Source organism: Trachypithecus francoisi, unplaced genomic scaffold (genome assembly GCF_009764315.1).
Source record: "Trachypithecus francoisi isolate TF-2019V2 unplaced genomic scaffold, Tfra_2.0 Contig01474, whole genome shotgun sequence".
Taxonomy (NCBI): domain Eukaryota; kingdom Metazoa; phylum Chordata; class Mammalia; order Primates; family Cercopithecidae; genus Trachypithecus; species Trachypithecus francoisi.
Window position 1 is genome coordinate 489,993 of NW_022681435.1, and position 13,994 is coordinate 503,986.

Below are 13,994 nucleotides of genomic sequence, written 5' to 3' on the forward strand. Positions count from 1 at the left end.
ATGGTTCTGAAAACCACAGAAGCAAAAGTAGGTATTCAGTAATTTGCTGTCTTAAATGCAGCTATTGACAGAGTTCAGTGTACTATTGAAAAGTATATACTCATTCATCAGGGTCCCTTAATTCTATAGCTTTTATATTTGTGAGTTTTAGACTGGGTTCTTCTTTGGATTCAATATACAAGGTAGCTTTGAGTAAAGATACTTTTTCTTATATAAAGTGCAGTGTTCGGTTTTCTTATATGTACACCCTGAAGTTCTCTAAGACCAGTAGTCTTTATTATACAACCACACTGAATTAGATCCAACAGGGTATATTTTAGTGTTTCCAGCAAACATTTGTTGAGCTAGACCCTAAAGTAAACAAGACGTGCAAAGCTTCTGCCTTCCTAGAGCTTGCACCCTAGAGAGAAAAGCAAGTGTTAATGAACAAGAAGACAGATATCAGCTGGGGAGAAAGGCTATAAAAAGAATTAAAATATGGGAAGCCACAGAAAATAAATGGGAGCCTTCTTTAGATACAGGGTTCTGCAAGATCTCTCTGAGGAAGAAAAATTTCAGCTGACAACTGAATGATAATTAGGAGTCAGCTTATGAAAGTTAGGGAGAAGGAAAAGTTCAGGTAGAGAGAACAGCAAGTGCAAAGGCCTTGGGGCAGGATGAAACTTGGCTCCTTCAAGGAATATAGGAAAGAGGGCAAAGAGTGTTAGTAGAGAATTAGCCAGAGCCAGATCATGCAGCATTTCGTAAGCCAGACAAGTGGCTTTAGGTTCTATTTTCAGTTTGATGGGAAGCCACTGGAAAACATTAAGCAGAACAGTAATGTAGTCTGACTTATATTTTTAAAAGATAACTCTGCTTGTTATGTGGAGAATGGATGGGGGAAGGGCAAAACTGGGGGCATGGAGACAAGTTAGGAGGCTCTTATTAGTTGCAGTGACCTTGCAGTTTATCCAAAGCAGGGCCTTTCAGAGGGTGAAGGTGGGTGCCATTAACAACAGGGAATGTCAACTGGGCCTGTGCTGAGCAGACCAGGGCATGTGGCCATTTCAGCTGTTACAGTGGTCTTGCTGGAGAGGGAGCAGTGGAGCCTTTTAGGATACTTCGTGTAATCTTCATAATAAACTCTGTGCCCAATGCATATTAGCACCTGATAAATGTTTGCTGGGCGAGTTAATGAATTAATCTGGGGGAAGATTAATACTTTGTTTCGTAAAAGAAGCTATGCTACAAGCATGTTGTGAACTCTAATTCCAATGATAAAACCCACACTCTTTCTTTAATTTCTTACCTAGGACATCATAATTGTTGCTTTTCAAATGTTTTTAAACTACTGTACATATATTTCCATAAATGAAGGAAGAATTTCATTTTCTTCCCTCTCCTGGGTTTAGTGTTCTGCATGCAAAGGTTTCATAAACGTGTTTGCTGTATTCATTTTTATCAAAGTCAGGAACCAGAGAGACCGTTAACAATATAAAGTCCCCAGGAAACTTTTTGATCTTTCCTTTTGAAGCGCCCTGTTCCACATTTAATGCCCAACCTCATAAGGTCTCCACCTGGGTATTCTGTCAGTGTTCATTTAACAAGTCTGATGATATGTGCTGTCTTACCTACCCACTCACATCTTTTACAAAACACTCTCTCCTCTGTTCTCTTCTGCCCATCCAGGAAATAATTCCACCTTACTTTCAGGTAAAGAGACTTACGAATAATTTCCATTGTACCCACCACACTCTTCAGAGGTAGAGTAGCTTTTGCATGTTGGATAACTTTCAAATTATCAATAAAAAAGAGCCTCTCACTCTTCTACTTTGAATTGTGAATATTAAAAAATTTCAAATTTGTATAATTTATAAAATTTGTATTGCAAATTATATATATTTCTGGCTTACTCCATAAACATTCAAAATAGACATATCTTCTGGCACGATCAGGTTAAATAGAAGACTGGCATATAAATAGAAGATGTACATGCACGAGCTTAATGATGGGCGCATGCTTGACGTGCCTGTGTATATTGTGCATGCTCCTGTGTTCATGCATGTGCATTCTTGTGTGCACATGTGGGCAGGCATGCAGACACATGTGCACATGCACTCATTATGACCCTGCTCATCCTCTATAATCCATAAACATGATATAGCCCACACAGTGCTGTTATGCTTCAGGAAAAAAATGTAGCTTGCATCCTTATACTCATTCCTCCTATTTTATCCTATTTAATTAGATTGCTTAAGAAAATATAAACCTATATACCATGAGATAAAGGATATTCAACACGATCATCTTCCCCTTAGTTAGATTTACTTTTTAATTTTTAATTTATTTATTTATTTATTTATTTTTGAGACAGAGTCTCACTCTGTTGCCCAGGTTGTAGTGAAGTGGCGTGATCTCCGCTCACTGCAAGCTCTGGCCCCCGGGTTCATGCCATTCTCCTGCCTCAGCTTCCCGTAGCTGAAACGACAGGCGACTGCACGCCCGGCTAATTTTTTTGTATTTTTAGTAGAGACGGGGTTTCACAGTGTTCGCCAGGATGGTCTCAATCTCTTGACCTTGTGATCCGCCTGCCTCGGCCCCCCAAACTGCTGGGCTTACAGGCGTGAGCCACCGCTCCCGGCCCCCTTAGTTAGATTTATAAAACTAGTTTCCATTTTAAATCCCAGGGAAATTCAGCTCTTTCAGATGATGTTGGAAGATTTTAAAGTTTACAGCATCATAGTCCCAACCTTTCCTTGATTAGGAGAAAGATAATGGACCTTTATATTAGCCTGTATTCGTCATCGTGTAAATATGAACTAGTTGATTAACTACTGAGTAATATTATCAGAAAAGGACAGTGCTAACATTCTTCTAAAATATAAACTCTCTCATAGTCACATACAGTGATATACTCAACTTAATGTATTCATAGATAGAGCAAATGTGAAGCATTTCTATTTTGTTATTCCATGCATTAGAATTTATATGCTTGAACTTTAATATGTAAACCTTTAGTTTTCATAATTATGCCTTTTGTTGTGAGAATAACACCTACCAAAATGGGCTCAGGTTCCAGCAGGAAAACTCTTGAGTTTAGCTGTTAAAAATCCCCTTCTCTCCGCTCCACTGCTTGCAGTTTAGGTTATTGGAAACTTATAAAATAAAATTTGGATTTGGATTTTCCTTTTTAAAAATTAACAGAAACGAGTTAGGAAGAGCATTCTTCGACACTGGAGGGGCAGAATGATCCCCAAGAATTTCTTTGAGACTGGATCATCAATAAACTGGAAGTGTCAGATACAGCAAATCTATTCTTTGCAAATGATAACTTTTTGTGATCTTTATTCCACTAAAATGTTAACATTTACCTTTTAGTGTTTGACTTAATGTAGTAACTTATATGCTCCGTTTTGTTCAAATATATGAGAAACTAACATGTCACTTTTTAATGGAAATTGTCATATTTTTTCCTGGCCAGGAGTAGGCTTCAGGGTGGTGACTTTGCAGAGATGAGATGTAACACACCCCAGTCTGTGTCCTTTCTGAGTGCCACAAACTTTCCTTTTAGATCAAATCTGGAAAATACAGGCAAACCTATGTCATAACAACTGTCTTATAACAAATCTTAGTTTGTAGGAACTATAATTCTTGATGTTTATTTTATTTTATTACTGAATTTGTGATTCGTTTTCAGCAAGAACAGTCACTGTGAATATCAGTAGTCGAAAGAATATGTTTCCATATGAAGATTCCTGTCCCAACTTAATGAAAAGTTGAGCAAAAGCATAATGCAAAATTCTAAGTAGCAACCTTTTAATAAGTGTAATTTCATTAAACCATCCACACTTTCAAATATTTCATGACTTTTGTTAACCAAAAATTGCAATTAATCCAAAAAAATCATCAATTTGAAAGCTAAAGAATATTGTAGAATTGGGAATGGCACTCTCCATTGTCATATCCTTAGCAGGCTCTGAGTGAGGCACCAAGAATCTGCCTTCTGCTCTGTTCTGATTAAACTTTAAAAAGCACCCAACAGCAGGAAATGTGGTCATAGCTGTAAATGTCTTTGTGCTAATGATGACTTTTCTCACCAGTAACAGCTGGAAAGTGAAACTCGACAAAGACAAAATTATAAATGTTTTATATTGGAAAACACTAGGTGAGTTTGAAACATGGTCAATCAATTAGGTTACTTCCAAGAGGTAAACAGCAGACTCATTAAAGCTGTAATTAGTCAATGTTGACATGTTGTATTTTTAATCAGAGCTCCAGTAGGGGATGAAGTGGCTGAAATCATCTAGTGCATAATCTAGTGCTTTGTGAAGTAGAAGTAAAACCAGATTTTAAAAACTCAGCCATGCCTTTCCCTTGGGATTTCTATACTACCTTTGCTCTGATGAAGTTGGTAGCTTCAGTTAGGTTAATAAGTAGCCTATAATAATTGATTAGTTGTTTTGTGTTTTTGTTACATTGGGTACTTGTCAAAAGGGTTTTGTGGTTCCCTATTTCTTGGCATGTCAAGAGTGGAGAGGAATTCATGTGAATTCCTCTTCAAGGCAGGGAGCCAGGTATGTTACATATGCACGACTGCAGATAAACATCCTAAGAATCAAGGGTTAAGTACTTTTTCCTGTGGTTGGTAAATGGCTAACATTGAGCTTCTCAACTCAGGGCTGTGGATTCCAATGCCTGCCTCTTTCCATTATACCATAGACAACAATGACCCTTCGGATCCCACCTCATCTGCCAAGGCCCCAGAAGCTTCTGCTTCCATCTAAACCGAATCTCCTGCAACCAATGACATTCGTGCATATTCTACCTCCAGGACCACCACCCTCCTCATTCCAGCTCTCCCTCACTCCTTTCCCTATCAAACTCCAGCTCTCATCTCACCTCCTCCATGAAGCCCTCCTGATTATTTCTGCCCACCCCACCACATATCCCTTTATGAGTTTTTCCTCTCTCCTCTGAACTCCTCTGTCAGATTTAGAGCCCTAGATTTTCTGAGGTAGAATTCATTCCAAATAAGTTAGCGGATGAAGAAATATTTTCCCCCATCACATAAGAGTTAAAAATCATATGTAATTGCCTTCCTTATTTTCTGTTCAGTTTCAAAGCATGCACATCGCAGAAGGAAAGTTTCAAGTCAGAGATTTTTATTTCCATAGGCATCTATGTAGGGTAGAAAGAGCCTGGTGAAACAAACATGCAACTTCTTTGGACTAACTCCATACTCTGTAGATATCATATCCATTTTCCAGCATTTATTCAACTCATAAAATGCTTCTTGTAAAATATCTGCTAAAACAATGAATAGCCAACATTCTTTTTCTAAAGAGATCTTGGCTTTTCCTTGGAATCACATGGCTCTGTGAGTTATCTAGAATTATATTTAAGTGAGAAATTTTTAATAAAATGACACTTCTTATTTTCATAGATATTTGCTTACGAACCCATAGATACTATCTAATTCAGCTTTCCCACATCTCAGAGAGGCAGAACTTGTGGGCAGATATTTTGATTAGCTTGTCCTTTCTCTGATAACAAAGCAAAGCAGTGAAACTTTGGCATGACTTCCTCAAAGCAGCAGTCACCTAGAAAATGAACTCAATTTGCAAGTAATAGGCCAATGTCAGAAAACTTAGTAAAGCATTTTATTAAACAAGCCATATTTTTAACTTAAAACCAAATCTTTTTCTCTATGGAGACATTGTTTAGGAGTAGAAACTTCAATTTGCATATATAAATTTAATATCCTTTCATATATCACATAAATCTACAGAGAAAAGGGATGGATTATCTGCTTCACTGAGGGTGTCATATCATTTTCATGATAAGGGCAATGAATCATGCTGCGACTGGTGCTGGTTAGCCCATTGAATCAGGTGCCTATGGTGGGAAAGGAACCATCTTCCTAACTAAGCACTGTCTTAGGAAAAGATATGTCTTTATGAGTATGGTCTACTCTTCTAGTAGCTGTAGAATGAGACTTAGGAATCATTCATTGGCAGTGAGGAGTTTCTGGACTAAGAGGTAGGGCAGTGCTTCTTAACCCTGGCTACATGTTGGAATCATTAGGGAGAGTGTTAAAAGGTACACATGCTTTTGTCATATCAGAATTAAGATTTACAATACTTAAATTGGTGTATGGCCTGGGCACTGGGGAGTTTTTAAAGCAGCCAAGGTTGAGAACCACTAAGTTAGGAAAACCCATTTTCCTGTCTTGGTGACTGATCTTAGGGAAGGCATTGGCCTCGTTGGGTGTACTTCCTAGTCTGCTCAATGACATTGGTTCTGCTTCATCGCATCACAAGTGTTTTCAGTCTTAGAAGAGACTTATTTGAAAGATTCTTTCAATATACAGCTTTACAGAATTTCAAGCAATTTACATTTATTTTTCTTGTTCCTTAGCTGGAGTCCTGGCAGAAAGGATCTAGGAAAGCATTTAAAGAAAAAAAAAGCATTACTCCCTTAGAAAAATTGAGTCATGCAACCAACTTAAGAAGACAAGCAGAAAAGTTTTTGAAATCAAATGATAAATCTTTCCAAAAATTCTTGAAGTGAGTTTATTTAATCCAAACATTTATATAACATCTCAGTGCATCTGTTTTGAGTAAAATTATAATATTTTGGGGGCTACTCCTAATTTTCAGGGAAATTTAGAATTTGTGAGGGAACAAAATCGTATGTAGTGGGGAAAGCATATTAAGGACATTTATAACAGTTTTCAGCAGAAGGAGAAATCTGCAGGCTATGTGCCAAGCTTTGCTGATAGCCATCAGTAAGGAGAAATTGCTCTAAACTGCCACAGGATCAAATTATTAATAGATAAATGGGCTCTTTTCTTGACCAATGGGTTTTCTACACTGGAATGGGGTGCTGAAGGGATTTACAGAGTCTCAAGATTCTGGAATAGTGCCTTCTAGACATGTCTCAAGGTGAAGGATGAGGATGGAGAAAAATAGTTTTCAGACCTGGTTGCTCTTCTGTTGATTCCTAGTGGAATATTTAAGCTCCCGTTTGTCCAAGACCTGCCTGAAAACATTCTGTTTCAGCTTACTCAGAGAGTCCCTCGAGTTGGTATTTGTAAACTTCACAGGGAATATTGATGATCCCCAGCGTGGGGCCCACTGGATTATATACATGCTCCAGTTCTGATCCAGGATTGCTTGGTAGTGCCTGGATCACCAACCTGCCCTGCTGTTTCTCAATGATTTTCAATTACTCACTCCTGATCTGTAAGCGCATGTGCACAGTAGATTGGCTGTTGGAACTTTGTCAAATAACAAACATTTTTATAAATAATGAATTATTTTATTTGTGAGAATTATTTTTTAGTCAAGATTGTTTTGGCTATTCTGTGTCCCTTTCATTTCCATATGAGTTTTTAAGATCAGCTTGTGATTTTTACAAAAAGGTAGCTAGATTTTGAGAAGGAATAAGTTGAATGCGTAGTGTTGTGGCATTGTTTTAAAGATTAAATGTGTTAATCGTTACTGCTTAGTGATTAGACTAAATGATAATAGACTCAGATGATAATAGAATAATGATAGAACAGTGCCTGATTAAATATATATAATATATGATTAAATATATAGATGATGAAAGGTATATATGTTTGAATATATTTATCTACATCAGTCCCTGTTGTATCATTATTCTATTATCATTTGAGTTGTCTCAAATATTCTTTTCTAATTTTTGATAGAAATGTATTATATGGCCTATAGATAAAATGTATTCTATAGGCAATTTCCATTTGGTTTCAGGAGGGTATTATTGTTTGAATATACATGATACTTACTAGTAAGTAACTACAATGCAAACAAACAAGTGTTGTAGAGCTAGGCCTGAAAAATTATTTGTAAGAGAAAATATAACATTCTTACTTTGTTGGGGTTTTCAATAACAGCTTTATTGAAATGTAATTCATGTATCATAAAATCTATTCTTTTAAAGAGTACAGTTCAGTGTTTTTTTAGAATATGCACAAAGTTGTGCTACCATTACTATTTAAATCCAGAACACTTTCACCCTTCCTCCCAAGAAACCCATATCCACTGGCAGTCATTCCCCAATCCTCCTCTCACCAGCTGCTGGCAAAAGTGCCTATACATTATGTCTATATGGATTTATCTATTCTGGACATTTCATATGAACAGAATCATAAAATATTTGGCTTTTGCTTCTGATTTTGTTACTTTAACATAATGTCTTCAAAGTTTATCCATGTTGTTGCATTATAAGCACTTCATTCCTTTCTATGGAGAATAACAGTGAAATGTACATACATGCCACATTTTGTTTACACATTCAGTGGATGGACATTTGATTTGTTTATAATTTGGGGCTATTATGAATAATGCTGCTATGAGCATTCATGTACAAATCTTTGAGTGAATATATGTTTTCATTTCTTTTGTGTCTAGACCCAGAAGTGGAATTATTGGGTCATGCATTAAATCTATGTTTACATTTTTGGAGAATTGCCAAACTGTTTTCCAATGTGGCTGCTCTGTTTACATTCCCACCAGCAATATAGGAGGGTTGCAACTTTCTACATCCTTAACAACACTTGTTACTGTCCATCTCTTTATAACCATCCTTGTGGGTGTAAAGCAATATCTCATTGTGGTTTTGACTCATACTTTTCTAAGAACTAATGCTGTTTTCTCTTCTTTTCATGTGCCATTTATATGTAGTCTTTGAGAATATATCTCTTCAAAGCCTTTGCTCATTTTTAAAGTTTGCTCATTTGTCTTTTTATCCAGCTAACGAGTGCTTTATGTAGTCTGGATACAAGTTCCTTATCCCATATATGATTTGCAAGTATTTTCACCCAGCCTAGGGGTTGTATTTCCTTCTTTTCATGGTGTCTATTGAAGCACAACATTTTTAAATTTATTTGTTTTTTTTTTTTTGAGTCTAAGAAATCATTACCTAATCCAGAGTTATGAAGACTTACTCCTATATTTTCTTCTAAGAGTTTATAGTTTTAGCTCTTATATTTAGGTCTATGATCCATTTAGGTTAATTTTTCTATTAAAGCTTCTGTGTTGAAAGGGCTATTCTTTTTCCCATTTATTTGTCCTGCCACCCTTGTCACAGTTGACCCTAAATGTAAGAGTTTATTTCTAGACTCCCACTTGTCTTCCTTTGATCTATTTGTCTATCCTTATACCAGTGCTACACTCTCTTGATTACTATAACTTTGCAGTAAGTTTTGAAGTGAAGTATAAGTCCTCCAACTTTATTATTTTTCAGTCAAGATTGTTTTGGCCATTCTGTGTCCCTTTCATTTTCATATGAATTTTAGGATCAGCTTGTGATTTTTGTGAAAAGTCAACTAGATTTTGAGAGGCATTAAATTAAATGTGTAGTGTTGTGGCATTGTTTTAAAGACTAAATGTGTTAATCATTAGTGTTTAGTGCTTAGACTAAATGATAATAGACTCAGATGATAATAGAATCATGATAGAACAGTACCTGATTAAATATATATATATATTAAGTATATATATGATTAAATACATACATATATATCAGGCACTGTTTTATCATTATTCTACTATCATTTGAGTTGTCTCAAATATTCCTTTCTAATTTTTTATATTTTTGCTATTATTACTGCAATGGCCTTGTGTGTGTGTGTGTGTGTGTGGCCTTTTTCTCTTCATAGTCATAATTTGCTTTGTTTGGTGAAAACTTAATAGATTTATGTGGAAATTATGTTCGTTGGTACAAAAAATTGCCAAGTGTACCTGTCTAGGGAAATAACCATAAAATTCTATCCATAATGTTGTGAAGAACTATCTATGAAGTTTCCAGTTACCTTTATGGATTTCTTGAGGCCTTTAACTTGAGAGTAATCTCTGAAGGTGCCCTATTCCAAACCATGGAACAGTTATTCTTCCTTTGGCTTAATAGGCTGTAAATTGGACAAGGAGCCAAATTTTCCCCTTCCTTGTCATCAATGTGAGCTGAAGGTCGATAGGTGGATATGAAGCAAAAGTTCTTTGATCCATTTGCTATTTGATTTTAAGACAAGTTAGCATCTACAGGTCTTCTTTTGGAGAATTTGGAGGGAAATGCCAAAACTACACCTTAGAGTTAAATAAGCTAATGTTAAATGCTCATAACTTTGTTTCAGTGAGTATTGAAATACTGAAATTGAATATGCGATAAACACTTCAACTATAGGCCAGTTCGCTGAAAGACCCTCTCAGCTGGTTATTAGGATATATAAGCAGGATACCTTCATATGGTAATTATATGGCTGTCTTTCAAAACTGGAATGTATAGGTTGGAAGTAAGTTATGCAGGATATCAGATTTGAAATAGCAGTTCTGTCCATGGCCCTATCCTAGCTGTAACAATATCTGTGGTTTAATTTTCTAAACTTTAAAAAATAAAGACAGGTACCTGATGCTGGATTATCAACATTCTGGAAAGTTTTATCAGTGAGAGTTTTATCAAAAAAACCAGAATCACTATGACTGTGTTTTGAGAGCCCCCAGCGAAATTGGGGTTCCAATCCCAGACCTGCTAGCAACACTGTCCTAAAGGGAAATGAAGGGCAGATGGACTTGGGTGTTTACAGTGTGACTCTCAGGGGATCCTGATGGGCTCCTTCTCCCTGCCTCCCCGCCCCCGCCCCTGCCCCCCACCCAGCGCTCCCAGACAGAGTCTCACTCTGTAGCCCAGGCTGGAGTGCAATGGCGCGATATCTTCTCACTGCAACCTCCGCTTCCTGGTTTCAAGCACCTCTCCCACCTCAGCCTCCCTAGTAGCTGGGATTACAGGCATGTGCCACCACACCAGGCTAATTTTTTTTGTACTTCCAGTAGAGACAGGTTTCACCATGTTGCCTAGGCTGGTCTCAAACTCCTGACCTCAGGTGATCCGCCCACTTCGGCTTCCCAAAGTACTGGGATTACTGGTTGACCCACTGCACCTGGCAGGGATCCTTCTTTTACCTGGCAGAAGGCCAGATGCCTAGTTGTCTTAACTGTGACAGGAGGGGAAGTGAGGGCAGGGATCCCTCAAACAGGTAATGTTTATACTGACAGACACTCTGGTGGCTCTTGTCTGACCCGTGTCCATTTTGTGCCTGCCTGACCATCATTCTGGCACTGGGAGCCAAACCATTTTTTCTCCTCGGTGTCCTGGAGAAAACCCAATGTGGGGCAGCTCCTCGTGTTTTTGATGGAAGGCACAAATTAAAGGCACCACCATAACAGGAAACAAGTTCAGAGGTTTTTCTGTACAGATCCTGGGCAGGGAGGGTGCGATGAGTCAGTGAGACAGTCCTTCATCCCCAGGTCACACAAGGCAGGAATGAAGAGTCAGACAGAGAACAAGAAGAGCACGTAGCACATGGCAACTGCAGTGTATGCAAGGAGTAGGCTGTGGGTCACACTAAAGTATTGGGCAAATGCCTGAACAGTCTCTTTAAAGGAAAGAGCAGGAGGTGGGGAGCCCACTTCTTTTGGTTTAAGTTTAAAAACTTATTTTAACCATAATAACAACCAAAAATGAGTTTTTGGTTAAAATAAGCCTTTGTTTTATTACAATAAACATGGGAGAGATGCTAAGTGGGAGAGATACCTCTAAATTCTTGTCTCTGGCCACCAGATTGAGCCAATTAGATGTGGTATTCTACTACTAATATGCAGTCAACAACCCTGGCTGTGCTATTCCCATTGCAGAGTGCTACTGAACAATTGCATTATTAATCAGATTAGACCTTATGCAATTGTAGGAGCTGGCTGGGCAGTCTTTGTAAGCCTGGTGCTTGCTTTTTTTTTTTTTTCCGTTGCCCAGACTGGAGTGCAGTGACGCTATCTCGGCTCACTGCAACCTCTGCCTCCCGGGTTCAAGCAATTCTCCTGCCTCAGCCTCCCGAGTAGCTGGAATTACAGGCACGTGCCACCACACCCGGCTAATTTTTGTATTTTTAGTAGAGACAGGGTTTTACCATGTTGGTCAGGCTGGTCTCAAACTCCTGACCTCGTGATTCGCCTGCCTCGGACTCCCAAAGTGCTGGGATTACAGGCGTGAGCCACCACGCTCAGCCACATGGGCTTTTGTGTCTTATGAACCTGAAGTTAGCAGAACCAGGAGCAGCGAAGAAAGATGGACATGAAATGGGGAAAGCAAGACTCAATAGGAATCCATGAGAAAAAACGAGAACTTGCCTGCCTCTCTCACCACCTCAAACCTCAGTAGCGCAAAGTACTTACCAAAGAAACTGGTGGCTTCCCATGGAACTGCACACACACCTAGTGATATAGTTTGGAGATTTGTCCCCATCCAAATCGCATATAAAATGCGTTTTCCAATGCTGGAGGTGAGGTCTGGTGGGAGGTGTTTGGGTCACAGGGTTGGTTCCCTCATGGTTTGGTGCTGTCTGTGATAGTGTGATCGCACAAGATTAGTTTTTATTTTATTAAAATAAAAGTGGGAGAGATGCTAAGTGGGGGAGATGCCTCTAAATTCTTATTCTGGCCACCAGCTTGAACTAATTAAGTGTGGTGTTCTACTTCTGACGCCCAGTCAGGAACTGGGGGAGATGCCTCTAAATTCTTATTCTGGCCACCAGCTTGAACTAATTAAGTGTGGTGTTCTACTTCTGATGCCCAGTCAGGAACCTTGGCTGTGTCATTTAAAAGTGTGTGGCTTGCTCCTGCTTTTACCATATGATGTGCCTGCTTCCCTTTTGCCTTCCACTATGATTGTAATCTTCCTGAGGCCTCCCCCAGAAGCCAAGCAAATGCCAGCACCATGCTTCCTGTAAAGCCTGCAGAACCATGAGCGAATGAAGCCTTTTTTCTTTGCAAATTACCCAGTCTCAGGTATTCCTTTATAGCAGTGCAAGAAAGGTCCAGTACACCTAGCCCTCAGCATAACCCTAGGCACGCTTTGGCATTGCACATATTTATCATTTATGTTTCCAAGAAGGATGTGACATTCTAAACTCTCTGTTTTGTTGTTGTTGTTGTTGTTTGCTTGTCTATTTGTTTTTTGAGATGGAGTTTCTCTCTCATTGCCCAGGCTAGAGTACAACGGTGTGATCTCAGCTCACTGCAACCTCCTCTGCCTCCTGGGTTCAAGTGATTCTCCTGCCTCAGCCTCCTGAGTAGCTGGGATTACAGACGTGTGCCACCATGCCTGGCTAATGTTTGCATTTTTAGTAGAGATGTGGTTTCACCATGTTGGCCAGGCTGGTCACGAACTAAACTCTCTGTTTTTATTAAGAGGTATTTTAGGCTATCAGCATTTTTAAATGTTTCTCAATTACTTATAGCCCATAAACACAATCTCGCAAAGTCTTCTCTGAATCTGAAACAGCAAATTTGTGTAGTACTGTTTTGTTCCTCCTGATCATTTACTCACCTGAAGACAAAAGCCTAAATTGTTTTAACTAACCCTGAGATTTGGGTCTTATCTGCAAAACAGTGTTCTAAAGGATATATTAATTAGGGATTCACTTTCTATGCATGGGTGTATGTGAGCTTCAGGGATAATACTAGCCTTTTGCTTTCATGTTGTTCTCAGATGGAATCCATTTGGAGGATCTGACAATATTGTTCTGCACCTGGGAACAAAATAGCTTTGTGCTGGTTTGGGTCCTGCTGAGTTGTAATCATTTGTAGCAGGGAAATGCATGACAAGCGTTGATCTGAATTGATCAATATTAGTAAACAGTGATTTAAAAACACATTCAATTCAGGCAAAATGTCTTAGATCAGGGAAAAGTCCTTTCCCAACACTGACTATAAAACATTATTGACAAGCGTCAGAGTTTCCAGCAAGAATGTTCCTTGAGCAAATGTGGGTGTTAGCAAATTCATGTCCAGATTTTCAAGGTTCACTAGAAATTAACCTCACAGTACTTGTCTATTAGTTGGTGTATAGAAACTGGAGTAAAACTGGAGAAGTGCGAGAACTCATGGACAGCAGAATTGTGGGTGTGATTAAATTTAGAAGATAAGAGTAGTGCTGAAGGG

At 38.5% G+C, this 13,994-nt stretch overlaps 1 protein-coding gene across 2 annotated transcripts in view; it reads left to right on the plus strand.

The window, feature by feature from the left end:
- RAB27B (RAB27B, member RAS oncogene family) overlaps positions 1-13,994 on the plus strand; it is a 190,977-nt gene that overhangs the window by 149,925 nt on the left and 27,058 nt on the right. The gene's annotated exons all lie outside the window — the stretch shown is intronic.